The sequence below is a fragment of the Vidua chalybeata genome, chromosome 1, assembly GCF_026979565.1.
Source record: "Vidua chalybeata isolate OUT-0048 chromosome 1, bVidCha1 merged haplotype, whole genome shotgun sequence".
Taxonomy (NCBI): Eukaryota; Metazoa; Chordata; class Aves; order Passeriformes; family Viduidae; genus Vidua; species Vidua chalybeata.
In genome coordinates, this window is record NC_071530.1 from 46,533,624 (window position 1) to 46,561,304 (window position 27,681).

At 40.2% G+C, this 27,681-nt stretch overlaps 1 long non-coding RNA gene across 2 annotated transcripts in view; it reads left to right on the forward strand.

Annotated features, from left to right (window-relative positions):
- LOC128799595 (uncharacterized) overlaps positions 1-20,161 on the forward strand; it is a 46,312-nt gene extending 26,151 nt beyond the window's left edge. The window contains exons 2-3 of one of the 2 annotated variants that reach the window (XR_008434775.1): positions 9,180-9,267; positions 19,942-20,161. This is a non-coding gene — a long non-coding RNA (uncharacterized LOC128799595). Of the gene's footprint in view, positions 1-9,179; positions 9,268-14,706; positions 14,974-19,941 lie in introns of those variants that run through there. The other variant, XR_008434774.1, reaches the window with a different exon arrangement.
- Positions 20,162-27,681: the final 7,520 nt, after the last annotated feature.

The window sequence follows — 27,681 nt, forward strand, 5'->3', positions numbered from 1 at the left end:
ATGAGGCCATTCAGAGCAGGTGGAATAAGCATGTGCCTCGGAACATCTCCCGGGCTGTGGGAGCAACAAGCCCAGCAGCATCTGGCTTTACACAGAAGTAGTATCCTTCAATCATCTACTTAAGTGTTTTATATTATTATCTATGAAGTGGGTGATCAGCTCACATAAACATATACTCTGAGGAGAAAAACTGTAACTATAATTATTGCTTTCATGAATCTGTAATTTCTGCAAGTGGATATTTAATCTGAAATATAAGAAACTTCAAACTGTAGAAAGTCTGTGTCTATTGGAGACATAGGCATTGAGAGAGGAGGAAAGATTCTGTAGCTGTTGAACTACATTTCCTTCACTTCCATTCACTGCTACTGTAGTCTTTGGGTTTATTTAATGTAATTTTAAATGGAAAAAAATAGTTATACTGGGTGGGCTTCCCCCCAAAAATTGACAACAGAAATTTGGCAGTTGACAGTATGCTGGCATTTTAAATTGGTCTTCTAGCACCAGGTGCACAGCCTCCAGCTGACAAGTTGAATGGTTGCCAAGGAATACAGCTGTAAGGTACCTGCTGTTACTGTGCTGCATGTGCAAAACCAGATGGGGACAAGTGCTTTTGGAAATACGTGTTTTTGAGCCCACTCATGATTTTCTGCTAGCCAGTAGACTCAACTTCTGGGTGGCATCTTGCTGATTGGAAGTCTGACTACTGACAAATTCACTTGTTTCTGCTCTGCGGTGGTGTCTTGATTGCCTATTTCCTGTCAAATGGGAGTTGAGTTAAGCTAAGCCTTTTTAAGACTCAGGTTCTTGTCAGAATGGGACTGTTCTGAGAGAGAGAAAATGTCATCTGTCTATGCTTTGCTATCATTTGACGTTTTCAGAAAGCCCTAAGGCATGTCTGCTTAACACCTGCAAAATACTAATTATAAGGCTTTTGATACTCAGCAACTACTCTAACAGTGCACACATTCACCAAACGTTTAATTAGAACTGTTTTAGTGCAAATCCCTTGGTCACAGAATTCTAATGTTCCTTGTCAAATTAAAGGAAAAGCTATTACACTGTGCAAATATGACAACATGATTGAAGTCCCTCCTGGAATGCAACAGGGAAAGCCCCTGTGTGTATTATTGTGGTATCTATATTTCAACATATAATATTGTTTTACCATAAAATTTTGATTTGAGAAGCTTTTCATAACACGCACCTTTGCAGAATGTTGATTTCTGATGCTACCAAGCTTTGAAAACAATTATACAAAGTACAAGTTTATATCTTTCCATTGTACTGATCTTAGAACACATCCAAAAGCATTTTAGATGACAGTTATGTATGCAAATGTTGATTAACTGCTACAGTTTACTGTGCATTTTACTGCTGTTATTGTCTTACTCACATTTAAAATGTTAAAGTGCCCAAAAAACTAAACTGAGATTTTGAGGAATAGATGAGGAAACTCCTTGATCTTCATGAAACTGCTCTGTGATGCTGTCATTGAACAACACAAAGTGATGCTATGCAGACATTTGATAGATAAATCTGGGCTTGGGTAAGTCAGCATTTCTTTCATTTGATCTAACTGAATGTACCAGTTTGCTTGACCTCCTGTCCCTCCCTATTTTAATTGCTTTAGTGGTCCAGGAAAACATTCTGGGTGGAAACTTGCATTGGATCTGTGTCTTGCAGTAAGTTTGACAAAACTTGAACTTGACACAGAACCATTCTTGGTCAAACATAAGCAAACTTTGATCAATCTTTTGATACAGCTTTTTGTAGCAGTTTCCACTAGAAAACCATAGAAAAAGAGATGGCAGCTGAGGGTGTTAATGACCAAATAATTGATGATCCATGACTGAGATTATGATGGAGACTCAGGATAAACTTCCAAGCATTGTGGGTTAGATAAATTTGTTACAGAAATATGTCAGTCTGTGAAGGTACAAACCTGTGTGTAATTGCAGATACCTATATCCCAGCACCTTTTCCTAGACCTTACTCTTTTGTCCTCCCATGATACTGTGAACTAAGTATATTCTTCTCCATGCCTGCTTAGTGTGGCAGGTGCTTCAGACAACATGGTGTCCCACAAGAATATCTCACAGAGAGGGATCTTCTACAGTCATAATCCCACTAGGACAAAAAGATGTAGATGCCAGGTGCAAGGAAGGTTATCAAGGACAGGCTGCTTTTCTCACCTGCCTCCCATGTAATAGCCATGTCCACTTGCACTCCAGATGAGAAAAGCAGGGATATCCAATGCACTCCTGCTATACCTCTTGCTCACCCACCAACAGCTCTCTCCTTTGGTCAGTGTTGTCTTTGGATTCATGGCTTCCAAAGCAGACAGGTGTGAGGAAGATCTGTGTTGTGTAGGAGGCTAAGATACCAGTGTAGTTTTGAAGACAGAAAGGCCTGGTACAGGTCTAATACCTTTCTGCTGCAGTTCTCCTATTTGAAAAAAAAAAAAAAAAGAACAACATTTCCTTTTGCTCTTTTATTATTATTTACTTGATTTAGGGGGAACAATATATCCTTAAGGAAGTATGTGACTGATTTTAGTTATCTGAGAAACAAACAGCTGCCTCCTGCATGTGATAGAGTTAGTTATATGATTCAGGAGAAATCCCTGAAGTCCCAGTTTTGCTGTTCCATGATTGCACCACATACACCTCACTGCCTTCACTGCAGGGGGACTTCCAGCTTCATTGCAAATGGCCCAGGATTTCGTGTGCTTTCTGCATGGCTTTCTGCATGGCAAGGCACGTGACAAGCATCCCATCTGGGATGAAGGAAAACCTGCCACTGCTCCCTGTCTTCTCAAACAGGGGCTGTGCAGTCCTGCAAGGTGCCAATCACCTTCTCATCCTCATGAGGCTGATGGAAGCTGTGAGCACTTGAGAGCCTTGAGACATGGCTGGCACTTCATGAAGTGCATGAGAAAGAGACCAGCCCACCACAGCTCTGTTCACATAACCTTCAGCTGTGATTGCTACAGATACAGATCTTTTTTTTTTCACTTTGGATTTCATACTACTTTCCAATTTTCATTGAAAATCAGCACTTCAGGAGAAGCTCCAAGTTTCTCATGCCTTTGGCATTGTCACAATCAATTGACATAGGCTCTGAATCCTGTGAAGAGTCCCAGAGGAAAGTCTAGACTGACACACAGCCAAAGGATGTCGGGACTGCCAGTGTACAGACCTAATTTTTGCACAGCAAGTATCAAAACACCACTGTTAAAAAATCTTGTGGGAAAGTCATTATCAGATACTGTGATAAATCACACTCCCTTTGGTAGTTTTGATGCAAACTTTTAAATCAGTATGAATCTAGTGGTGACCCTACCACATTGCTGGCAATGTTTAAAATACTACCTTCATCTGTAGTCCTTGCCTGAGCCTGTTTTCTACAGCATTTGATTTTGCACAATGACATATGGGACTGGAATGCTGGGTTTGACACTTGCCAGTCAAAATCCCGTTCCTGCCGTCACCTGTAATGATGCTCCCTGTCAGCCTCTCCTTGCTGTTCTGTTGTCTCTGGTGTAAATTGCAGAACATCCCACCAGTGCTCACTGGCACAGAATAAACAATAAAATGAACACCACTCTTTGCAGCCAGACTGGCATGTTCCCTGTGCCATAACAATGGCAAAGCTATTCCATTTTGAAGAGATAGATTTGTCCCTGGAAGGACCTGAAGAGTGCCAGAGCTGAAGCTGGAGAGGAAGCAGGATCATATGGGCAGGAACAGGAAATGATGTGCCAAAAAATGTGGATGCAGCATCTTTCTCTTTTACCAGCAGGGAACCCCTGTCCTGGCTTTGCTGCCTGCTGAGCCTTGGCCAGGGGGCATGCAGTGAATGAATCTCTGCAAAGCAGAAAGGAGGGCTGTGAGTGGGAAGGGAAGGCCCTTTCCAGCAGCAGCAGGTGTCAAACAGTCTCAATTCATTTAGCTGGTGGTCTTGAACTTACCTTAAATTCTCCCTAGGTTCCTATGTCACTCTCTTAAATGAAACAGATCTGCAACAACTCTTAGCTCAACTCCAATGAGCAGGTCTCTCTGTTTTCCATCACAGGAAATCTGTGTCCCTGCTTCCTAATATGTGTATGTACATAGCATAGACATCTGTCAACTGCATATTCATTATCTCGCTGCGTCACATCTGTCAGGCAGATTCAATTAAGTGAACATGCTTCCATCTCCAGAGGGACTTTCTGTGCATGCAAAATGCATCAAGGCCAAATGAGGCTTTGGTAATCAGAAAAATAAGCAGAATGAACCAGGGGGGAAATGAGAAGTCAACAGATTTTGTTACTGTTTCCAGGTTCAATGCAGGAAAGACTGTGTCTCCAGGTTTTTGGAAGTCTTTGCAAATACTGGGCTGTACAATGTTGTGCAAAGACAGGATGCTGGAGACCAATCAGACAGTTGGAAACTGTCCTTTCCTTCTTTTGGTAATTCTTTAAAAAAATGCAGTTTAATCTTAGAAGCTTCCTCCATTAACGACTAAATGCTGTCCATCCTTTTGAAGCCTGAAGTGCAGGCATGTTTTGGGTACATGTGTGTTTGATTTTTACACTTCACAGTTTGGGATTCTTACAAACCATCATTAATGGGCAAGGTTGTGCTCTGCCTCCAGAATCCTTTTCCAGATGACATGAAAATGAAAACAGCCTTTGCTACCTCACAGGGCAATACATGGCAGGAACAAGACTCCCTCCTCTTGAATCACTTTTAACTGAAAATCATGATTTGGGAAACTTTGGCACCTGGCTGAGCAATAATCACTGTAGGATCACCCAGGGAGTGTGATGGAGACACACCAGCATGCACAAGTTGCTCTTTGATGAGCAGCAATGCAGAAGTATTTCTCTACACCTTCAGCATACTCCCTGCTGCTCAGGGTGGCCTCTGGTGCTTGCCCCAGAGCAAGTCAGAGCAGCCTGGGACTACCCCAGCTTGTAGTAGGTAGGCAATGTAATGCCATGATTTCTTACTAAATTAACTGCCTTGAACTCTGAAAAGAAAGAAATGCAGCCCTGAATGTCTGAGGAAGCAAAAGAACTAACAGGAGTCAAATGCTCAGCTCCCAGGTGGATTTTATGTGTTTTGCATACCTGCCTGTACTCAGTGTTATTGCTCTGGACCTTGAATCCTAGCAGGAAAGAAATTCAGGTAGCTATCCTTGATTAGGAATGACCAAGACCTGTAGGGAGTATGAAGGCAGAATTTTGTATTAGGAGATTCTGGAAAGGAATTTACATGGTTAAGTCATAGAAAAATTTAACCCTGCTGAAGTCCAACAGTTTGCCTAGGTGCAATAATAACATAATTATTATTGCTGGAAAGATCAGTCCAAAACTGCCTTATATTCAGGGTGATTTTAAATAACTTCCTTGGACTGGCTTTTATGTGAACAAGATAAAGGTGCCACATTTCATTAATTTTTACATTAAATTTATTTGACAATCCAGTTTTGTGTGTTGAACAGTCTAACTCAAATATGAATGTTCTAAAACTCTTTTGTAAAACTAAATTTAAGATCTAGAACTGCCAGGAGGTTTTGGTTTCAGGAAAAAGAATTTTGTGGCATCTAATTATAATGCAATCTTAGTATCCTTCTAGGAGTAGATAACTATTCAGAGGCGGGCACAGTAACTTAATTAAACAGTTTTTCCCAGTGGATCAGTGATGAAAAGGTTCCTAATATTCAGCAGAAACATTCTGAGGAGGAAATTTCATCTGGCACATTCTTACCAAGAAGATTCTCCACTCAGCTGGGACTGGGGACTGAAGGGCAGAGGACCAGGTCTCCTCTTGCAGTAGCAGTGCTGTGTCAGGAATCCAAGCAGTGTAATCTGTGGTGATCTCTTTTTAAAAATCTTTAGTCCTGTGGTATTTGGTGTAATATTTCATGGTGTTATTTTTAAAGTTCCGGCAGCTTAATTAATGTTATTATATGAAAATCTCAGTCACAGAAGAAGCAAAATGCCTATTTTAAAAATTATTATAAAAGTTGAAGTCTGAAAATGAGACCTAAAATCATCACCTGAACCAAAGATTAAAACTGCACTCCTCTCCAAGAATTTACCATTTTCTAAGGTTCACACTTTCCAGAGCTCTGTCAAATTTTATGAAAAAAAAAATTAAAAATCAAGATAATTTAAAAAATGAGAGCTTAGCAGTACTACCAATTTTACCTCATCCAAATCACACTTGGCAGCGTTCTTGCTCCTGAACATATGTAGGGTTATGTTAACCCACCCCTGTCTTTTTTTTTGTTGTGTCACAAAGATAATTTCACTAAAATGTCCACCTGCCAAAAGGCTCAGAAACACTGAACCTCCAAAAGGAAACAAAGCTGTGGAACAGACTTGTCCATGGCCCAGCTGTTCCATGGTCCCTGGGAGCTCTTGTCCTGCTCTTCCCTGTCTGTTTCTGCTATAAGGCTCTTCTGAAAGTTCATGAGAGGTTTTAAACATAGCTCAGTGCCCTGGAGTGGTTCCATGTTCATTAGGAGAAAGAGACAACCCATTTTCAGCTGTGATTTTTATGTATGCAATGTATTATTAGGTAATTTCAGAACAAACTTAACAGACACTTGAAATCAATTTAAGTGGCTGCAGCAATTTGAGCTAAGGTGTTTTGACATCACTTTCAGCTTCTTCTGTGTCTTCACAAAGTTTAAAGGCTTAAAATATGGATCCCAAGTGTTTGTTTGTTGTAGGAATATGTATGTGTTGTACATACACTCATTCTTTTATGTCTGCAGCTGCAGCCCTGTGTAAATTGCTGTTTCTTGAATTCTCCCATTCATGGTCATAGTGGTAGATTACACATTTCCTTTCTGGAGGGCTAATTAAAGTCATCCAAATTCTGAACAGTTAATTTCTAGGTAGTCTCGAGGCAGCTGCAACATCTATAACCAAAGAAACACTCTTTATTTGAATAAATGGTCCGTATGCTCTTTGATATTTTATCTGGCCAACTTGGGAAAGGCAGATGTTTAACACTCAGATACTGCTCTCGTGAATGGGCTTCATCTGGTCCCTGCTGAAATCAAGAGGATTCTTCTTAATTTGTGAAAATGTGAGATTAAAATCACAGGAGGAGGTGAGTGAGGCAGTCAATTCAGTACTTTTCCCAGCAGAGCTCTTCTCTGGTGGCAATTGTTCTTGCTGTATGCATGGGGGGGAAAGGGGTTGTGCTGTCAGAGCAGTTCAGGGATCCTGACAGCCTTTGTGTCTGGGCTTAGCACTTGGATTTCCATTGCTGCTTCAAACTAGGAAGCATACCTGTAATCAGAGACTGTAGCTGCACATCAGCTCTTTTTTTCTGATTTTAAACCTGCCTTTTGGGAGAGGGTTTCCACAGTATTTCCTTTGGCAGATGATTTGCTTCAGTGAAACAGCTGCTTTATTTCAGGTAAAAGAAAAGATTAACAGAAAAGTGGACATATTTAATGTTTAAATTTAGTTTTTAGGGTTTAAAATGGGTATTTTTTATGAACCCTGCTTGCATGTTGTCATGAGATTCCTGTCATTTCAGCAGTCTCTTTACTTCATGTTCTTTTGACAACAGTAAAATACCTGCTGTTTCTCCAGCTTAGAAGATCACCATATTTTTGTTTTCTTTTCCCCTCTTTGTATTGCCACAGAATAAACCAGGAACAACCAAGCTGTCAAGTGCCTTCCTTTTAGTACATTGTTCCATGACTGGTTTTTCCAGCACTGGCTAGGCAGAGAAAAGCAATTTCCAAGGTGATCTAACACATTGAAGAGGAGGAAAAATTTTCTATAAAACTTTCTCTTTCCTGATTTTTTTTGTTTGTTTGTTTGGTTGGTTTTTGTTTGTTTGTTTTTTTGTTTTAGTCTGGAGGTTGCATTTCCTATCAGGGTTGCATTAGCAGGATGGATGTTTGTAGCCAGCATCTCCTGGAAATGTTCAGTTCCTTCAGTCCCCAAATAAAACCTCGTTAGGATAAATCTGTCATAGCTGAAAGCAAAAGAGGAACAAGGGAAACTATTTTGTTTACCACATTAGTGGAAATACAAAGTTTACATCAGAGTGATAGAACAAAAGAATGTTTAAGATTTTCAGTTCAGACTTCCCCTGAACTTGCACCACTACATTCATCAGTGCAATCAATATAACAATTTATATGAACTCATCAGCAACAGCATCACAAAAGTCCTTGCATGTCAGAGCTCTTTAGCCTTGTCCTCTTCTTATCTAAGTGGAGGTAATAGTATTTAAATTTCATCACTATATTTTGGCATTGATATGCTTCAACACTGCTTGTAGTTTCAAACACAGACACTAGAGATAATAAATCTGCTGGGCAAGATTTTAGTTTTTCCAGAAGATTTGTTATTGTACAATAAAAACAATTCCAGACAATACTGATGTGTTAAAGTGCTACTTTAATAGAGTGTAAGGATTGGGTTTCCTTACTGGGATGCCTGCAAGAAAGGGGATAGACTGTTTGAGGCTGAGATAATGCTAAACAACAAAGCATAAAAGACAGAAATAGTAAATCTGATAGGCTGTTTTACAGGTCTCTTGAGGTAATTTCATCTTGATACACAAATGCCTTGACTGTGAAGACACAAGAAGTAATTGAGTCAAATCAGCAGACCTCCATTTCATGAGGCCACAAATTTCAATCTAAACTATTGGAGAAAAAGTTGCTTTGGGAATAATTTGCTTTTGGCAGGAATACTGCGGACATAGCTGGCACTGATAAAGCAGGAGTGTTAGCCATGGAAGGAGTCAAGTCAGGAGACCCGTGGGGTAAAAAAAGACACTTGGAGTTTTTACATATAGGTCAGCAGGAAGTCTGTACAAGCAGAAGTGCAGGTGAGTAAGGAGTAGTTGCATAGCGCTCTCAGTTCCCAAGTGTGCAGCACAAGAATAATTAATTTGTCTATATGTTGGTCTCCCACTTGTTAATGGGAGATTAGTTTATACATCCCTCCCCAAGGTGTGGATTTGGACTCTCTGAAGGCCGTGAGCTCTGTGCACTGGAATGTCTTGGGTGGATTGTTTTTAAAAGCCAAGGTAAGTGCAGAAGTAGTCAAGTAAGCTGCTAAGTCTCTGAGAGGAAACATATGTTCATTTTATGTATTTGGTTTTTTCCCTGAATATATTGAATTTGTGCTTTGTTTTGTATTGCAGCTTACATTGTGGCATATGCTTTACTGATTACAGCAAGTTGAGCCTGCAAAATTCATTACCTAGCAGAGGAAGGATATTTACAGCAAAGGTAAGAAAACTGGAATGAAAGTACAGATATCCAAGTTAATTTTAAATATGTCTCACTGCAAGATTAAGTTGATTGGGAAGTTCAGAGAACAAATCTGAGCCTATTTATTAGCAAATCCATTTCAAAAGGCTGAGGTGAATTTTAAGAGTTGAGTCTCAAAGCTTTTTGTTTAAGGTTGTAGAGCTGTGCAAATATTGGAGGCACTTAATGCTTTTAGGCAGGACTCAGTGAACTGATTCCTTACCAACTAGATGATCAGCAGTTCTGCAGAGACAAAGCTTTAATCTGGATATGTGCACTGAACCATCACAGCAGTGTGTTGGTGGTTACTGTTCTGAAGAAAAAATAGTGTGGCCATTCATGTCATGTGTACTTGCATTTGCTGAGTTTTTGAGCCACATGGAAGTGTTTGGTGCAGAACTCTTTGGTTATGAAAAGTGGTAGTGTTCTTTGATGTCAAGGGCAGGGAGGAGAGGGATGGCTCTTTGGCAATAGTGAGAGAAGCTAAGCTGATGTTCTTCCAAGACCAGCTCCCTAAAAATTTACGGTGCCTATAGGTCATTATGGCATAGCTGGAAGTACTGTGAGAGGCTGTACGTTGCACTCCCAGGACAGTAGCTACCATGGGCAGCAACGCTGCCAACTGAGTTCTTGGCTCCTTCTTAAAGAAAGATTAAAACTTCTTTTAATCTAAGCAATGCGATTCACCTACTAGCATCAAACAGCCTATTAGCATTTCTTTCTCTTGATGAATATGTCTCAGGGTCTTTTAAAATAAGGTAATACAAGCATTGTGCTCTATTTGCCTACTTCTGGGTCAGCCTAGAAAAATGGGCCTCCAGAAATTGGTACGGTCCCGGGGACAAGGTGTGTTACCAACACTGAGGTGTTACAAGCAACCCCACTGAAACTTTCTGGCATTATGGTGTTTGTTGTTCATCAGAAATAAATACCATTATGCCCATTGACAAATATTTTCTTTTTCCTTTGTCAAGGCCATATATGTTGGTGTAATTTAACTTAGACAAATTAGAAGTAAACTACCTTTCTCAAGTCGTCTGTGATTTGATCCAAAAACCTGAAGGCACATATCAGTGCTGATAATTAAATACATGGGTACCATACAGCAGTGGAGTCCAGGCTATCTGTACCACTACAGACATCCCAAGTAGACCACCAGCAGATTATAAAACTCTGAACCATGTCTTAGGGTTTAAATGACACCCCAGAATACTGCAGGGCTATGGCAGGCCGGGTAATTAGATAGGAGGAAAAAATGTGACCTCTCTGCCTTCTTGCTGATTGCTGCATGTCCCAAGGGCATTGGGAAGGGGCAAGGTTTCATTAAATAAGTTTTTGGTGCTGCTCCATTGCACCTTCACAGCACTAATTTAGAATTTGCTGTTTCTGGCATTTGGTCACAGAAAGGACCAATGGGATCAACAGAAATAGCATCATTTTAATTAAAAAATAAAACTGGTGCTTGGCAGGAAATGCTAATGACTTGTATTCCCTTCAGCCCAGATTTTAAAAGTATTTAGATGCTTAAAGATACAGGTAGGTACTTGGAAGATTTTTCCAAAGTAGCTATATGCTCAACTTCAATTATTTTTAATGAGACTATTGTGCCTCCTTATTTCAAAGATGTCTGATAGGAACATGTGTGAGGGCTAAAGCACTGAAGGGCCTTTACAAATCTGCTACAATATCACTATTGTAAATGAGACTTCATTATTTAAGCATTACAAGACTGATTTGCCATTAAAACAATCTGCAGATTGTACTGATACCTTTAACGTTTTGGTGGGCTTACGGCATCCAACACTAAGTAGCCAAACTGGAAAAAAAATAGTGTTTTCCAGCTCTTCAGAAGAATAAACAGTTATGGCCTGAAGCTATGCTACTGCAAAATGTGGGGGAGGAGGAAGGGGCATGTGTATCATAACACATGAGATTTTGTTCTGTGAGTGCTGCAGGGAGCCATGGTACTTTTGTGGTGCTACTTTTGTGCTGCTGTCTAAAGAGAAGTGGATCTCAGGTTTGAAGAATCTCCTTTCAGTGGTCTGAAGGTAATACTTGGCAACACTGTGCAGCACATGGGGCATAGACTTGGCCCCAGGGGAACCAGGGTTCTGCCTGATCACAGATACCCCTTGCTGCTCCAACCTCACCTCCCTTGGAAGCTGTTTTGAGATCTCCTGGTGCATGAAGCTCCTTGCAAAGAGTCACCTTCATGTGGCAAAAATAGTCAGTGAAATAGGCACATCATCAGCCAAAGAGGCCAGGAAGGTCTGGATGCCCCCAGAAGCAGGGACTGTGAGAAGCTGGCCTGTGCTCACCCATCCCCATCATTTTACACTCACACACACACACAGATATGCACACATCCTTTTTTCATCCCAGCATGCTCCCTCGCATATTTACCAGTGTAAATATGAATTTTAATGCTAGAAGAAAGCTGTGCTGATAATGATGCCAGTAAATGCTATGGCTTCTCAAAAACATGTTTTTTTCAAATGATAAATGAAAAGCAGTGATGGAGGTGGAGAGGAAAGGTGGTTAAAAGCAAATTGTACTGGTAGAATATTAAAGCATGAACCTACAAAGGAAATGTGTGCTTTGATTTGATTCTAATTCTTTTGGAAGAAGAGGATACTGAAAAAGAAAGTACTGAAATCCCAAATCGAGACAACCATCAGTATGCAGTTGAATAATAACAGAAATTGTTACAAAAATCAGGTTGGTAATGGTAATTAATGAGATCAAAATCATGATGGTGAGGATTTCTTTCATTACTGACTTAATTTTGATGTGACTCTGAAGCTGCCTGCCACACTTTGATCTAAAAAAAATCTTTTTCCCTAAAATAGTGACTGTAATATTGTATTGCTACATTTAATTACTTAGTCATGAGGTTGCCATGGGTGCAAGATGTGGTTGCAACAGGATGGCAAGGGCTTTGGTATTGGGGGTGTTAGCACTGCGTGTGCCTGTATGGAGTTTGGTGAATATTTGGATCCAATTGCCTTTTAGTTTTAAAGATGTGTGTTTTCAGACTAGATGAAAGAGTTTGTGCAGAAGTCAGTGAATAGTTTTATCTATAAGTAAAGATAAAATTGAAAGCAGAAGAACTATGGCTGTTTTTAAATAAAAACATTGCAATACGATGTGTCAAAATTGCATTCTTCACAGCCTGCACTAGTGTGCCCCTGAAAAACAGTGTGAGACCCTCCTGTCATTAGTGAAACTATTTGATTTTGTATGAAACTAAACACAAGTAATATTCACATGCTGTTTACAATTTTCTATCTTGAGCAAAGCACAGAAATCATGGTTCTGTATGCCAGAGTGTGTGTGTATGCAACAACTGAATTAAAGCCAGTTAATAAAGAGCAATGTTTTGAAAAGGAAATTAGCAAGAGTAGAAACTTATGATGGTTATAGCTGATGCCTTTTGTGTTTTGATTCCTTTTTGATATTTACTTCAGACCAAACCTAGCTATTTAGGTTAGGCTATTATAACCTAATTAGCTATTCCTGATTTGCTTTTTTTTCTTTTGTCTATTATCTCAGAGGCACTGTCAATATATCCCTTTGAAATATTACAGTGCAGAAAATACCTTTATGCTTTTTCAGCCTGGTTTTTGTTTTCATATAATTGGCATTTACAAAAAATGCAAAACATTTCCATAACAACAGTCCAGTGCATCTCTTTAATTCCAAGCACAAGGACAGATCTCTTTCCATTTCCATAGGAACACTGTAACATATCATTAGTGAAGGGCTGGGAATTTTTGTATATCCATAAGCAGTCATTGGTAGTTTTCTGTACGGGTAAAGTCTGAGATTGTGGGCTTTTGAAAGCAAGTAGGACATTGGAGCTGAGTTACTCTTCAGGCAGCATTGCTTGAAAGGCCTGTGAGATAGTGCAGATCATTGATCTGGTAGGTACTGACATTGCTGGGAGTCTGGTCTAAATCTTAACAGATATGTGGCAATTTACAGTTTACAGGGAAAGGCATTTGCATGTTCCCAAGATAGTAGTGTTATTCCCAAAGACAGTAATCTGCTTCTTGGCAAGCTGGAGCAGTAAACTCTGTAGCAAGAGATCTATATCCAAAATTGGAGCTAAGCCCATGAACATCTAGCTGTATGCCAAAGAAGGGGGCAGGCAATGACTTCTGAGATGTGGAGAATTCTGTCTAATGCTGTGCTTTGACTGTCCCTAGCACTCATCCAGACAAGATGCAAACCCACCACTCTTCCACTTTGAGAGCAGAAAGATCACTTTCTTTTGTGTGGGGGTGAGTTGTCCCTCATGTCATTTGCTGATTTTGGTCTTTGATGCAGGTCTTATGGAGCTAGGAGGGACTTTATGAGGGTACTCCAGCATTGCAGATGATGATATCTGGCAGTTTCCTCTAGCAAATTATTGAATTTCACCTGAAAAATGTATCCTGGATTCTGCTGGAAATGAGTTCTGCACTTCTTATTCTCCCATGATCATAAATATCTTCTTTTTTCCAGACTGTTTATTTGTTGCCATTTTTTGTCCTTTTGCTCTGATTCTGATGACATCTTTTAATTTAAAAACTCTTCTTTCTGGTGGAGAATTAGATGCCCCTTTCCTCTGAAAAGTGAAAGAATTGAAAGTATTAAAAGTAGTCTTATTCCCTCCCAGCTGTATCCCATGCTCAATATTGAGTGTGATTTTTCTATAAAAAGCACAATCAGTAGTCAATGCAATAAATGACAAGAAAAAAAAAAAGTTGGGCAGCTCAGTAGGAGAAAAGATATATGATGCCATTATGACCTGTTTGATTAGTTCTTCAGTTCTTGGCAGAAAGACTTCCAAGTTGGCCAGACTTCCAACTGGATTCCTCTATTCCAGCCTCTCTCTCCTGTACCCTTTCTCCCTGGCACACTGTGTATCATGGACTAAAGCTGCATTTTGCTCGTATCAATTAGCCACTAAGCGTCCACTTAGATTAATGGGGTTTTTTTGATCAGAGTGAAGTTTTAAATCAACCTCCTGATTTCCCACACTTCCTGCACCTAATTTTGTATCATGAGGTGGCCTTAGAGCTCATGAGCTGTGCTGTTTCAAGAGGAAATGAAGGTTGAATATGTGCTGGAGTGCAGCACTTCAGCCAAAATGGGCATCCTGGCCAGGAGGCCAGACTAGAAATAGTCTGAAAGTAAACCCAAGCACAGCAGAGCTGGGAAATCAGGTTCTCAGCATCAACTGTTTCACTCTACAGGCTTACCCCCATGGGTCACATTCCTTGCACTTGCAAATGTGGGGTCAGCCTTCTGCCTGTTTCCTGGGTCTCTGATGGGTGGTATAGGTAGCTTATACCTGCATGTAGGTTTTTTTTGCCTTTCTTTGCATCAAGCTTTATCACTTATAATTTGCTACAGGGATTATCCTTCCTTCAGGCAAGCAGATGAAACTGTCAGAGGAGTGCAAACCAGCTATTCCGGCCATGCATGAATGCAGTCTCACAGAAACACATCACTGGTAATCAAGATCAGGATCCAGCAACACATTCACCTCCTTGAAACAGATTCCTTTGGATGGTATCCCTTGGTAACACACAGACTCATAAATAGCAATTTGAGGATAAAGAAGACAACTGTACTACTAAAACACTGAGGTAGATTAATATTTAAAGGCTTGAGTTAATATGACAGATTTAAACCCTGCATTTGCATATATTGACTTTTCTTCCTTTGGTGACTATGTTTCCTTAAAGCATAAAGACTTGCCTTTAAGTCTTCCTTATTAGCTTAAAAATGCTCTTTTAGCAGAAAGAATAACAAACTGGTAATCTGTGTTTTAGTCAGGTGCATTTACCAGAGCATGGAGTAGGAACAGGTACTTTACGATGGTTTTCCATCTCATTCAAGATGAGCTGTTCTTGTAATCCCTTCATTTGGTGATATGCAGAACACGGCTTGCCTGACTGCAGTGCTCAGGACCTGGTTCTGCATTAATGTACTCTGACTTGAGAAAGAAGGACTTCAGAATGGCTAAAGGAATGTTTGCAAGACAGAATAATTTTATTAACAGCTGATTAATTAGTCTAAGACAAGCCATGGCCTGTGGCTCTAGTCCTGCAAGTTTACCAGTTTGCTTTTCCTCTGCCTGCCGGAAGGATTTGTGATATGGTTTAAATAGAGATTTGAGATCTGTGTCTGTAGGCAGGAGTTGGTATTCCTGTGGCAGCAATGACAGGATTGTTCCTGGTGTTGATACAGCGGTGAAGACAAGCCTGAAGCAATAACTTTTTATACTTCTCTTAACATTGGTTCATTGTGGAATGACTGCCACTTCCAATGAAAATGAACCCTAAGCGCAGTACTTTGCTGGCTGCCTGCAAAATTGTACTATCAGTCCTTCTTTCTTTTAGTTTATTAAGTTTGTGGACTGGGTTATAAGATGGAAATGAGTGATTATGCAGGATATGAACAAGTAAGTTGTATACCTCCATGTATATCATTGTTCATGTAACTTCTGCTGAAGTAATTTATTCTTGAATACAGAGAACATAAGCATGGCTCTCTATAAAATATCTTAGTTATGAGCATTGCCCAAGGTAACATCATGTTTAAATTTTAGACTTTATACGACTCTGTTCTTGGAGTATGTTGTGTTTGGCACACTAAATCTTTGTAGATTTTATTTCAGTGTTAATAACACTTTGAAGAGGAAGAGCAAATACTCTCACTCTCTTGTCATCTTTGTTGCAGGGGCTTGTGACAAAGACTGAGATACATATTTTGAAGAGCTCTCCTCAAAATCAGTTTAAAAAATAATGAATCAAACATATAAAATATAATTGTTAATCTCTGAAAAGCTATTTCTTTTCACTTCCTGACTCAAAACTTAGATATGGGATTGGTGGCATTTTGCCTTGGGTGAGTGGTTTCACCTTCTGTAAAATTGAATTATTTGTAAAATTTGTAAAATTTGATGTGAATGTCAATGCACTGAATGCTGTAGGAAAAGGACTCTTCTTGGATGACAGACTCCTCCCTGAGAATTGGTTTGTACAATTTATGGACACTCAGAGCCCGCAGGATGAGCCCCATGGGAACAGCAGTGCTGACTGGCTGTTGCTTTGGGAGCCGCTCAGAGCAAGACAGCCTCACTGCTCTCTCACTGCCAAGGGAAGGCAAAGGAAGAGGGCACTGGTGTGAACCTGTTCCCTCCTCATCCCCAGGACAGGAGGAGGCCAGGCTGGTGGGGGCTCTGCGGGTCTCCGTACTCTTGTGTGCTGGCTTTGAGGTTGGACAAGGAAAGATAAAGGGAATGTAGGAAAAGAAATTTTTCTCCAGTCACCTTTGCCTGGTCCTTATCCAGTTGAGAATGGTTTTGCAGAGGCTGCAGTGAAGGGTAAAGGGCCTTGAGGGGAAACTATACAAGGAACTTGGTTTGTTCAGCCTGGAGAAGAGAAGACTGAGGGGAGACCTCATTGCAGTCAGCAGCTCCCTCATGAGGGGAAGTGGAGGGGCAGGCACTGATCTCTTCACTGTCAGAACCAGTGACAGGACCCAAGGGAATGGCCTGACACTGAGTCAGGGGAATTTTAGGTTGGATAGTAGGAAAAGGTTCTTCCCCCAGAGGGTGGTTGGGCACTGGAACAGGCTCCCCAGGGAAGTGGTCACGGCACCAAGCCTGACAGAGTTCAAGAAGCATTTGGACAACACTCTCAGGTACATGGTGTGACTTTTTGGCACATGGGCTGTTCTGTGGTGGGCCAGAAGCTAGATATTGATGATCCTTACAGGTCCCTTGCAGCTCAGAACATTTTGCAGTTCTGTGATTGCATGGAATTGTTAAAACAGCGACTATTACTCTTTCTGTAGGATACTAGTTCTGGTTTAAGTTAACTTTCTTTTATGCTTTTTAGTGCAGACATTATTAAGTTGGAGATATCTCTTTCATGGAATGTTTCTCCTCTTTCCATTAAAGACTCTTTTCTGGCTACTGTAATCCTCCTAGCTGGCAGTTCAGAGGAGAGCTTATTTTTTCACCTGCTGAGCAGGCTGACAGATATATTCTTTGGGGTTACTGATAGGAACAACCTAAGAAAAACAAGAGGGGAGGGGTGGTCATAGAAAAGAAAGCCAAGTGACCCATTGAAGATGGTCTCTCCCAATAATTCCTAGCTGTCCATGGGCACTTGGCTACCTCTGTGCTGTTTCTTTCACTGTTGCTTTGATACTCAGGCGTTTATAAGTGTCTTCTCATGAACACCTATCTTCAATAATTTTTCCTCCGATTGCATATACTAATTACAGCAGCAGAATTGTGAAGAACATTGGCTAAATATAAATTATGGAAGGGAATTAAATACAGCTCCCAGCTGAGCTTAGATTCCCAAAAAGTCTTTTAATGTGTTCATCTGTTTCACCACTTACCATACTTGATAATTTTATCCTAAGCTATATGTTTTCTTGGAGTTCATCCTACTGCAGACTTTGTAGATATCTTTGCTTTGTCACAAAGCTCATGTGCAGCTCTCTGGCAGACATCTTGCCTTTTATTCCAAATAAATGCAAATTTACAACCTTTACTGAGCCATCTTCTTAGTAACATTACTCGGTGTCCCTGCCTGCGTCTCACCAAGTCCTGGAATTGCACATGGCAACCCTCATGTCATATTAGTAGAAAAAAGGTTAGGTATTCATAAAAAAAAAAAAAAAAAAAAAAAAAAAAAAAAAAAAAAAAAAATCACTGTATTAATGATTCTGCCACCCAGATGTTAACTTTGCTTGTGTCCCCTATGCCTCACTATTGTTAAGTTCTCAGATGAAAAACAAGATTTTCAGAACTGATGGGTGCTTTCTAAATTAGGTGTGTTGAATTTAGGATGACAATTTAAAAGGAATTAATTCTCAATGTTTGGCAGCACTTCTTGAACTGTTAGTCTGTTTCCAGGTTGCTCAGGCTGAACAGGGAAAATAGAAGTATCCAGTTTTCTACAGGTTTCTCAGACTGACATCCAAATTTCATTTGTGGAAAGCCTTCCTCTCTCCCTTGTCCTTATACAGTGGCTTCTGAGAGGTGAAGGACACATTTTATTTTTTCATTTTTTAGAGACTTATTTTCAGCTGGATGATATTTGATTTGACTCAGTGACCTGAATTTTACTCATCATGTTTTCCTTTGCATTTTCAATGCTTTGTAAATAAATTTATTAATTTATTCTTAATGGAGCTATTTTAAGAAAGCTGGTTGCATGCCACACAAAGGGACACCTGTCCCTGCTGTGCAAGTAATCTTGCAAAGATCTATTAGCAAATGCATTTATAGCAGTGGTACTTACGGAGGGCTGAGAGGGTGCAGAAGTCATCTGTATGAAGCATCTGGAGCAAGTCCCTGATCCTGAGTGACCAGTGCTGGATGCAGCAGCTGCTCGCTGGGACCGGGGCATCATGGGGGCTCCAGTCTGGGGCATCAGGCACCTCTGTGGAGATGGAGATGGGGATGGGCTGAGCCCAGTCTGGGACATCAGTCCACACCACATGTGCGGGACAGGATCAGCAGGTCCCATGGCTAGGCAGTTCAGGGCTGTGTGGAGCTGAAGATGCCATTGTTACACATTAGGACATGGGGTAAAATGGGGTCCTGGGCCATAGGCAGAGGTAGGAGTGTGGCCAAGAGAGGTCAGAACGGGACAAAAAGGGCTGTTCATACCCTCAAGACCCTGTCTGCAGCTCTAATGTTATCAAGAGCTACAGAGCCATCAGTAGTTTTGGGTTTATAGATGTTTGTAGATAATATACTGACAGAAAATGAGGTTGAAATTTGCTAAAGAAATTGGCCACTATTAATAACTTCCCTTGATCAAATTAATGCATTTCAGGATGATAACACATGGTAATCTCTCCTTCGAGACTGTTCTTGGCAGGGGATAGATACATGTAGCTCTAGTTTCTCTGTGTGTGTGACAGGATGGGATGAAATAATAGTGGTGAGCTGCTTATATGTGGTTATATTTGTATTCCCTTGCTTAAATGAGTAAGCCCTTCTGCTTTGAGTTTGGCATATTGGTGGTATTAAAAGTGCCTTATAATGCTGTCTTTCTGAGTCTTTCTTGTAAGGTTTATCAGACTATGTGGCTTGTGCCCAGCTGTTGCTTTTTGCTGTACACTTCTAAGCTGCTCAAGTGCTTCACCCCAGAAATTGCTGCTCCTTGAGCTCTGATAGAAGTGTCCCTGCTGTGGTGTTACACCCATCAGAATGTACATTCATCCCTCTGAGCCTTGTGGTAAAAAAAGTAACACAGCACAAAACAAATGGGTGCTCAGAGATGTCCATAAGGGACTGGGTTGACTTGAGTACACACAGTCTTCTCAATATTTGAAGTCTTCAGGCTGATCTTAAGCACTGCATGGCCATATATTTTTCAGCTGGGGCCAGAAGATGAGCAGGCTTATGCACCTACAACTTCACTATGTATTATGATTCTTTCTAGCCAAACAGATTGAGGGATGTTAGTTATTTCTGGTTTATTGCTTTGTGTTTATTCCTTTTCCAGGTGTGCAAGAATTGCTCAAACTTCAGAAGTGTCTGCTTCACGTTGCATCCAGCAGAAATGCCATATTTCTGGCAAGTGGGTAAATACATACAGTACTTTTAGTCCTGTTTTGCTGTTTTGACAGGTATAGATGCATTTGAAGAAAAACCCAAACATTTTGAGGCATTGCTGAATTCCAGCCCTGAAATTTCTGAAAGTTCACAGCAATGAAGCTAAGCAGTAGACATCTGGGTTGACCTGGGCTGTCCACCTGCATCAGTAAGTACAGTGGAATAGCAGTGGTGGAACTGCAGAGCAAAAGAGCTGACACTGCAGACTCAGCAGGAAAGATACACATTTCACATTTCCACAGTTGGGGAAAGCTTCTTACAGGTAAGTTTAGTTGAAAGACACCCAGTTTGTGTTCTACAGGACTGCTCAGCAATGTGAACCAAAATGTGGTAAATGGGAAAAATTGGGAAGTTCACTTCGAAAGGACACTCTTGATCTCAACTAAAAGGCTAACACAGATGGACCTGTAATCTTTCCCTGTCTGTCACAGTTTCTAGTAAGTAGTGTAGGAAACTGCTGCACAAATCTGAAAGCTCTACAGAGATGTCCCTTTTATTTCTTCTCACAGTGCTGGCAAAGGTACTGTTTTTTCCAAGCTAAATGTCCAGTTATGGCTCAAGTACTTTATTTAATTGGTGATAAAACCCACTGTGTATGTTGGGGTTTTTAGGAAGGCCAATTTGCTGCAGTCTAACAGCCCACACAGCCTATTTGCTTGAAAGCCAAATTACTGGTTTTATTCAAGTATCATTATGGGCAAGTGAAAACTGAAGGAATTTCTTAAGACGCAGGGAGCAGAGAATCTGCATTAAATGAAATTTGCCAGAGGAAGAAAATTCTGGTTTATGTTTTCTGTGGCACTGTTTCTGCAATGAAATTTCCAAGGGGATTCTTATGGAACTGTAATCCAGAAGCAAATGGATCAGCTCTAATTGTGTCTTCCTGTGGGGAAGAAGCACAAGCTCAAACACCCGCCAGTGTTTCTTGACTGCAACTTTCATCTGTTTTACGCTGCAGGTTTTTTTTTTTTTTACCAACTGAAGGTGAAAAGGTTTGAAGAAGTCTTTCAAACATGTAAGAGCCTAGGGAGGTGAATGGGGTGCAAGGACGAATTAATGTTTATGTCCTGAACTTGCTGGAGTTTTGTGCATGATTACAGAATTTTATTCTTCGTGTGTCATGGTCTGGGTGGTGGGAGGAAGCTGAAGCCACTGATCAAAATTCAGAATGCAAAACTGTTTCCCTTCTGTAAGTTTAGCAGGGTATTGCTAATGATCCCTGAAAGCCAGAATCTCATGGTGAATATTTGGATGGTTCAGCTGTGGTATGGTGTCTTGAAAAAGGTGAAGTCAGCTGGGAAGAAAAAAAGGAGGAATAGAGATAAGTAATCCAATTTCATGGGTAGCTTTTCAACAAAGACAGGGAAGTAGCTTGGATCATGTGACAAAACACTTCAAGATATTATCAGGACAAATGTGTAAACTTGCAGTTTTTCCTCTGGGAAGACTAAGCAATACTGGGACAATCACAGATGGGGTGATGAGTGGAATGAGGAGCCTGATGCCAATGTAGAGGACATAAAAGACATTGTTTCTTAAATAATGTCATAAAAGGACATTATTTCTTTAACCAAACAAAATAAAAACATAGTGGAATATTATCATGTCAATAGTCAAGAATGTTAAGTTCCCAACAAGAAGGACAAATCTGAGAGAAGTGACAACAGAGGCATGTGAATAAATGGTTATTAAAAAGCCATACATAAAGTGAAGATGCAAATTGGATTCCGAACCATCAGAAGCATGAGGTTCTGAACCAGCTTCCTTTGAAAGCCCCTCCATAGTACTGGGGGAAATAAATCCATGTCTAAGACTCAGCTGGATAATACTTTGTGAAAGGAATAGTATGAGGCTGTGACTGCAAGAGGATACAAGGATCCTTCAGGATGCTCCTTCAAGTTCTGTATTCTGATACAGAGCTGTTAGAACACAGTGAAGAAAACAAAGGGAAAATTCAACTAATGTAAAAACAGATATTTTTATAAATAAACAAGTCAATAAATGTGTTACTTTAAGGTCATGTAGTGAATGTGAAACGCAATCAAAGTAAAGGCAGTGTTGTTATCTTTGCTGATAGAGGTGCATTATCCAGTACAAGAGGTCAAATGATTATTGTATTCTTGCTTGTGCATTAGGTTGGGGTATATTCTGGTTTTACTTGCCCAGAGTTTTTTTTTGAGATGTGTACATGCTGTAGCAATGGTTTTCATGCCTGTAAACAGGAAGGCTAATTATTACAGCAATATGGATGAGGTAATGGAGCGTGACTGTCAGGAGTGCAACTGGTGAGCAGGCAGATAACAGGCTAATGACTGAGACCTTGTCAGAAAAATGAGACTTCTGTGCGAGATGCCTGCAGTATTGTGCACTGGGGATATGGAGGCTGGAAGTGGCCAAACACAGTAATTGAAGACACATGGTTTAAGGTGAACACATACTGCTGGTGATGACTGAGGCTCAATTGTGTGCTTAATGAAATGAAGCATTTTAAATAATGGGAAAGTACAGGATGCAGTGTTTGAAGATTTGATTAAATATATGCAGACAGGAGTTATGATCTGGCTGCTTTCTTGGTTAGCTACATCTGGACCTTCCTATATGCTGTTTGATCAAACAGAGTCATAGAATGGTTTGGGTTGGAAGGAATCTTAAAGGCCATTTAGTTCCAACATCCCTGTCATAGACAGAGAAAACCTCCACCAGATCAGTTGGTTCAAAGCCCTATCCATCCTGGCTTTGGTCACTGCGAGGGATGGGGCATCCACAGCTTCTCAGAAGCTTTACAGCTTCACCTGTTCCAGGGCCTCATCACCCTCACAGTAAAGAATTTTTTCCTAATATCTAATCTAAATCTGCCTTCTTTCAGTTTGAAGCCATTCCCCCTTTTACTATCACTACATGTAAAAAGTCCCACTCCAGCTCCCTGGAAGGCCCCCTTCAGGTACTGTAAAGATGTCATAAAGTCTTTTCTCCAGACTGAACAATCCAAACTCTCTCAGGCAGTCCTCATAAGAGAGGTGCTGCAGACCTCTGCTCATGTTCCTGACCCTCCTCTGTACTCACTCCTACAGGTCCACATCCCTCCTATGTTTGGGGCTGCAGATCTGGATGAAGCATTCCAGGGTGGGTTTCACTAGGGCTGAGGGGCAGAAATAACTCTCTTGACCTGCTGGTCACATGCTGTTGAACAGACAAAGTCTTTCAGATGAAGGTGGTCTTGAGGAAAAACTGTGGTTAAATAGGACAGAGGATGTAGGATCTATCTCTTGTCAGAGAGAGAGACAGATAATTGATCTACCAATTGTGGCGAGTGAGTATGTACTTGTGAAAAAAACAGTTACACAGCTAATCACCAAGAGACTGTGGAAGTGGCATATCCATCAAAAGCAGACCTTGATGCACATTTTGTTTAATATGAGTGGATTGCTGTAAAAGACAGCTTTCATTACCTCTCAAGATACCTGCAGTTCTTGCATTCTTGGTGTCTTGAAGCTCAAAACACACATAGAGCTCAGAGAAGGTTGTACAAAATTAATCTATATTGAAGACATCTTTCCATGATCAGTACAGTGGAAAGAGTTAAAAACCAAATATTTAAAGTAGGATGATAACCTTTACCTCTGACACTAGAGGAAATACATGTCTAGCATGTTACATTGCGCACAGACAGGATTCTAATGATTGGAGCCCAACACAAATCAACTCATCAAACTTGTTAATGAAAGCACTCCTCTGATTTAAATTGCTCAGTAAAATGGTCACGTGGAAATCTTAATGGGCAACATGGCTTGTAAAAAGTAAATGAAAAGATGCAAAGCTTTTGTCTCATGTTGGCTACAGATGAGTCTAGTGCAGCACCTCAACAGGTACAAGTTTGAATGTGGCAGCACTGTCCCAGTAGGGACAAGGCACCTGTTGAACTTGGACATTATTATTATTATACTGCAGTGGCCTTGTGTCTTGTTCCATGAGGCAGAGTGGCACAAGTTCCCTTAGGCAGAGTGTTCCCAGAAGGTTGCTGGAGGAGACAGTCAAGAGAGAGCAGCTGGAGAAAAATTCAGCTGAGAATATGTGGAGCTGTGCCAAGAGCCTCTGGGCCAGGAGGAATATTCATGGAATCATAGAATGGTTTGGGTTGGAAGGGACCTTAAAGACCATCTAGTTCCAAGCCCCCTGCCATGGGCAGGGACACCTTTCACTGGACCAGGTTGCTCAAAGCCCCATCCAGTACCATCCTATATTGTAGCAGAGCTGTCAAGTGAATTGCCTTTGGAAGCTTCTGCAGGTCTAGACTGTCCTCTGAGGAAAGTGAAAACAAGGGCTGTTTAGGCAGCAAACCTGGATATATACTACCTGGATATATACACAGCAAGTAGGATGCTGCCTAGCTCATTAAGAGGTGAGTTTAGAGGCCCAGGTTTGCTGGGTCCCACGTGCCTGGGGAAGAGGCAGTTACCTGAGATAACCTCGGTAAGGCTGTTGGGATCAAAGACCAACCCTTTATCCAGGGTTCAGTGAGTCACAGCTTTTGAAGTTGTTATCAAATACTCCTCAGCTTACAGTTCAGCAAGCAGTTAAAACAGAAAATCAAAGGGGATGCAGCTTTTGTATTGGACCACAGTATATCTACCAAATCCAAACCAGAAAGAAAATGTGCGTGTATCGAGAATAACATCTCAGATGCATTAAAAAAAAAATCCAACCTCAAAACTATGTTATGCTTGAAAGTGGGAAAGTGGGTTTTAGTAATGGTTTTGGTAGCTTGGGTTAGTGGGGTTTTTTGTTTGTTTGTTTTTGTTTTGCTTTGTTGGAGCTTTTTTTTTTGTTGGTTTGGCTTGAGTTTTGGTTTCGTTTTTGTTTTTTGTTTTGCTTTGTTTGCCTTTTTTTGGTTTGGTTTGTTAGATGGGATTTTTTTTTTTCCTTTAATGCCATCTAGAAAAGGCTGCTTTCTTCAGCTATGGTAGGAGTGACAGATGCAATAGAAGCAATACAGAAAAGTACAGGGCCCCCCATTTGCCACTTGAGGTGCACTTTTACTCACTCTACTCCCTTGGCCATGTAAGGGTAGGAGAAATCTTGTGTACAGTATTGGGATTTGAAGTGGAAGGACCATTTATGGAGATCATTCTGCAGCATCTCAGACCCCTTTTGTTATTAAAAAGCCACATTGCTCTCCTTAATGCCATTCTGTGCAAATGTAAACAGACACCTCTCCAGCCTCTGATTAATTCATAAAATGGTGCTTGCAGGATAAGTTACAGCATCAGTTGAGCTGCAGTAAGGGAGAGAGTGGCAAAAAAACCCCATTTCCCAAGCATGTTCCCAAGAAGTATAACAGTGATTAAGTAAAAAAGCAAAATCAGTAGTTAAATGTGGGAACTAGTCTGTGAAAACTCACTCAAATACATCATCCTGAGAAAACTGCTGCACTTTCTTTCAAATCCTAAGTATCTTCTTCCCTCAACAACACATTGTCAGTTAAATCCAAATCCAAGAAGGATACTGCAACACAAGCTTTGTTTGTCATGGTCACCTCTTTGTATTTCATAGCTGCTACTACAAAAAGTGCAGCAAATTGCTTCCTGTGTCCTCTACTTGATTCAGTCACTTTAAGTGTTTACAAATCATTATCCTGCAAAATAATTGACTCAGTGCTATTAGGACTTGAAACTTTGAACAAATGCTGAAATTACGAACGCTTGAAATTTATAATGGTGACAATGGTCATTATCATCAACAAAAATAAAGGGAAGACAGATTTTACTGATTGAGCATTTTGCCTCAAGACTAAAGAAATAAGTGTGCTTATTTCTGTTGCAGAACAGAATGTTCTCTGGGCATAAAAAGTGGTGCATTTTAAATTAGAGGGGGGTGTTTTCCCTCTATGTTTCGAAGTTAAAATTAATGCAATCTCTCATAAAATTCTTATGGCATGATATGTATGTCTCCTTAAATACCATACTGTATTCACCACACTGTTCTCCTATATTCCCTTCTGTCTTTTGCAGGGGAGAAGCCACCATGTGCAATAAACTGTTCATGCAGTTTGGTGGCTGTACCACACATTTTGGTAGCTTCTGTGTGTACTCATCTGTGTATATCCTGGGTGGCCTTTTGTTGGTTAGGAAAATGGAAAATCATCCCAGCAGAAAAAAAAAGCATTCTCCTTTGTGTGTCCTCTGTGAAGACACCAGTACTTTCTGTAGCTGCTGTTCATGAAGTTGCAGGATCTTTATGTCTTGGACACATCCAGCGCTCTGTGATTGCAGGTGCCTGGTGCACTCAAAAGGTAAAAATTGGAAAGATGTACAGTGTGATTACAGGTTTAGGCTTTTTTCTTTTTTTTTTTTTTTTTTCTAGAAAATCAAGCTAAAAACCCTCTTAGTTTGTCTTAGAAGTAACATTTAAATTAAAGTATTTTTAAGCAACATTTTGAGCCCATGGATTCCTGCCATGTTATAAAACACCTGACTGCAACATAAAGTGATCTGAAGTACACATCGTGAAACAGAAATGGGCATAGGATAGCACCTAAGGAATAAGTGATGAAGCCTGCTAAGACAACAACAAAGACTCTTTGATGTGAACACTGCTATGAGGAACCCATGGTATTTTAATAAAAGGTCAGATGTAACCATCGGGTTGTTTCTTCTCCTGAAGCTTTATAAATGTCATTGGAAAAAAAAAAAAGATAGAGAGCAAAATCTGTATGAACATATGCATTTCATCATATGTGTATAGTAGTCACAGATAGTAGTCGTACTCTAAAATTTGGGCAATGGTAGCACAAAATTTTGTCTACCACATACATAAATGAAAGAGTGACATCCTTTGCTCATAGAACAAAAATAATGACATCACAGAATTAATGTTAAACATAGCTGACCTTGAAAGTACAGTTTAAGAACTGAAATTTCTTTCAGTTTTAAGATTTCATGAGCTTTATACAGAGACCTTGATGCTCTTAAAAAAAATCCAGCCAATGCATTGCAGATGGACCAAATCTCAATAAGCAAGAGGCGACACTAAGTCTCTGATGCTACTGCTGGAAGGATGCAACTTGGATATATCAGCTACCAAAAATTATTCTGTCTAGTCCAGCTATATATGCATATGTTGCTGCCATTCAGTATTATGAGTCTTTTTGAGGGGTAAAACAACTGAGCAAATAAAAAAATATGTTGTATCAGACTCCTTAATTTTTCGATTTTCTCAGGTACATTTTCAGTTGCTGAAGTCTGTTTCTTTTGAAGTTTAAAAATAGTCAAAAACCTGTAATATTTCCATTTTAACTTCCATCTGTTAGTTGAATGGGGAATCCATTAAATATGAATTAACTAAAATCTCTGTTAAACCTAAATAAACCTAAACCTGAACTCTTTCCTCCCTTATTTATAATCCCAACCTCTGGATATCCTGGCTCAAGACATCCTGGCATTTATTGCTCTCCAGTGGAAACTGTTTGCATCCTTTACTTCAGTAGAGGTAAAATGGCTCCTGTGGCCTTCACTTATGCAGTTCCACCATGGAAAGCTCTCAGGGCATTTAACAAACCTTGCATAACTTTCACAGAGTTAACAGAATAAACATGTCTTTACCTTTTCATTGAAGCCAAATTAACTTTGTGTATTTTGAGATTCCAGCTCAAAATAATTTCAGCTTCCCAACCAGTGTGGCAATATGGAAAGCAGAAAAGGCTCTGTATAGTCCCTGCAATAAAAGCAATTAAAAAACCTGTTTATATTATCAACCCT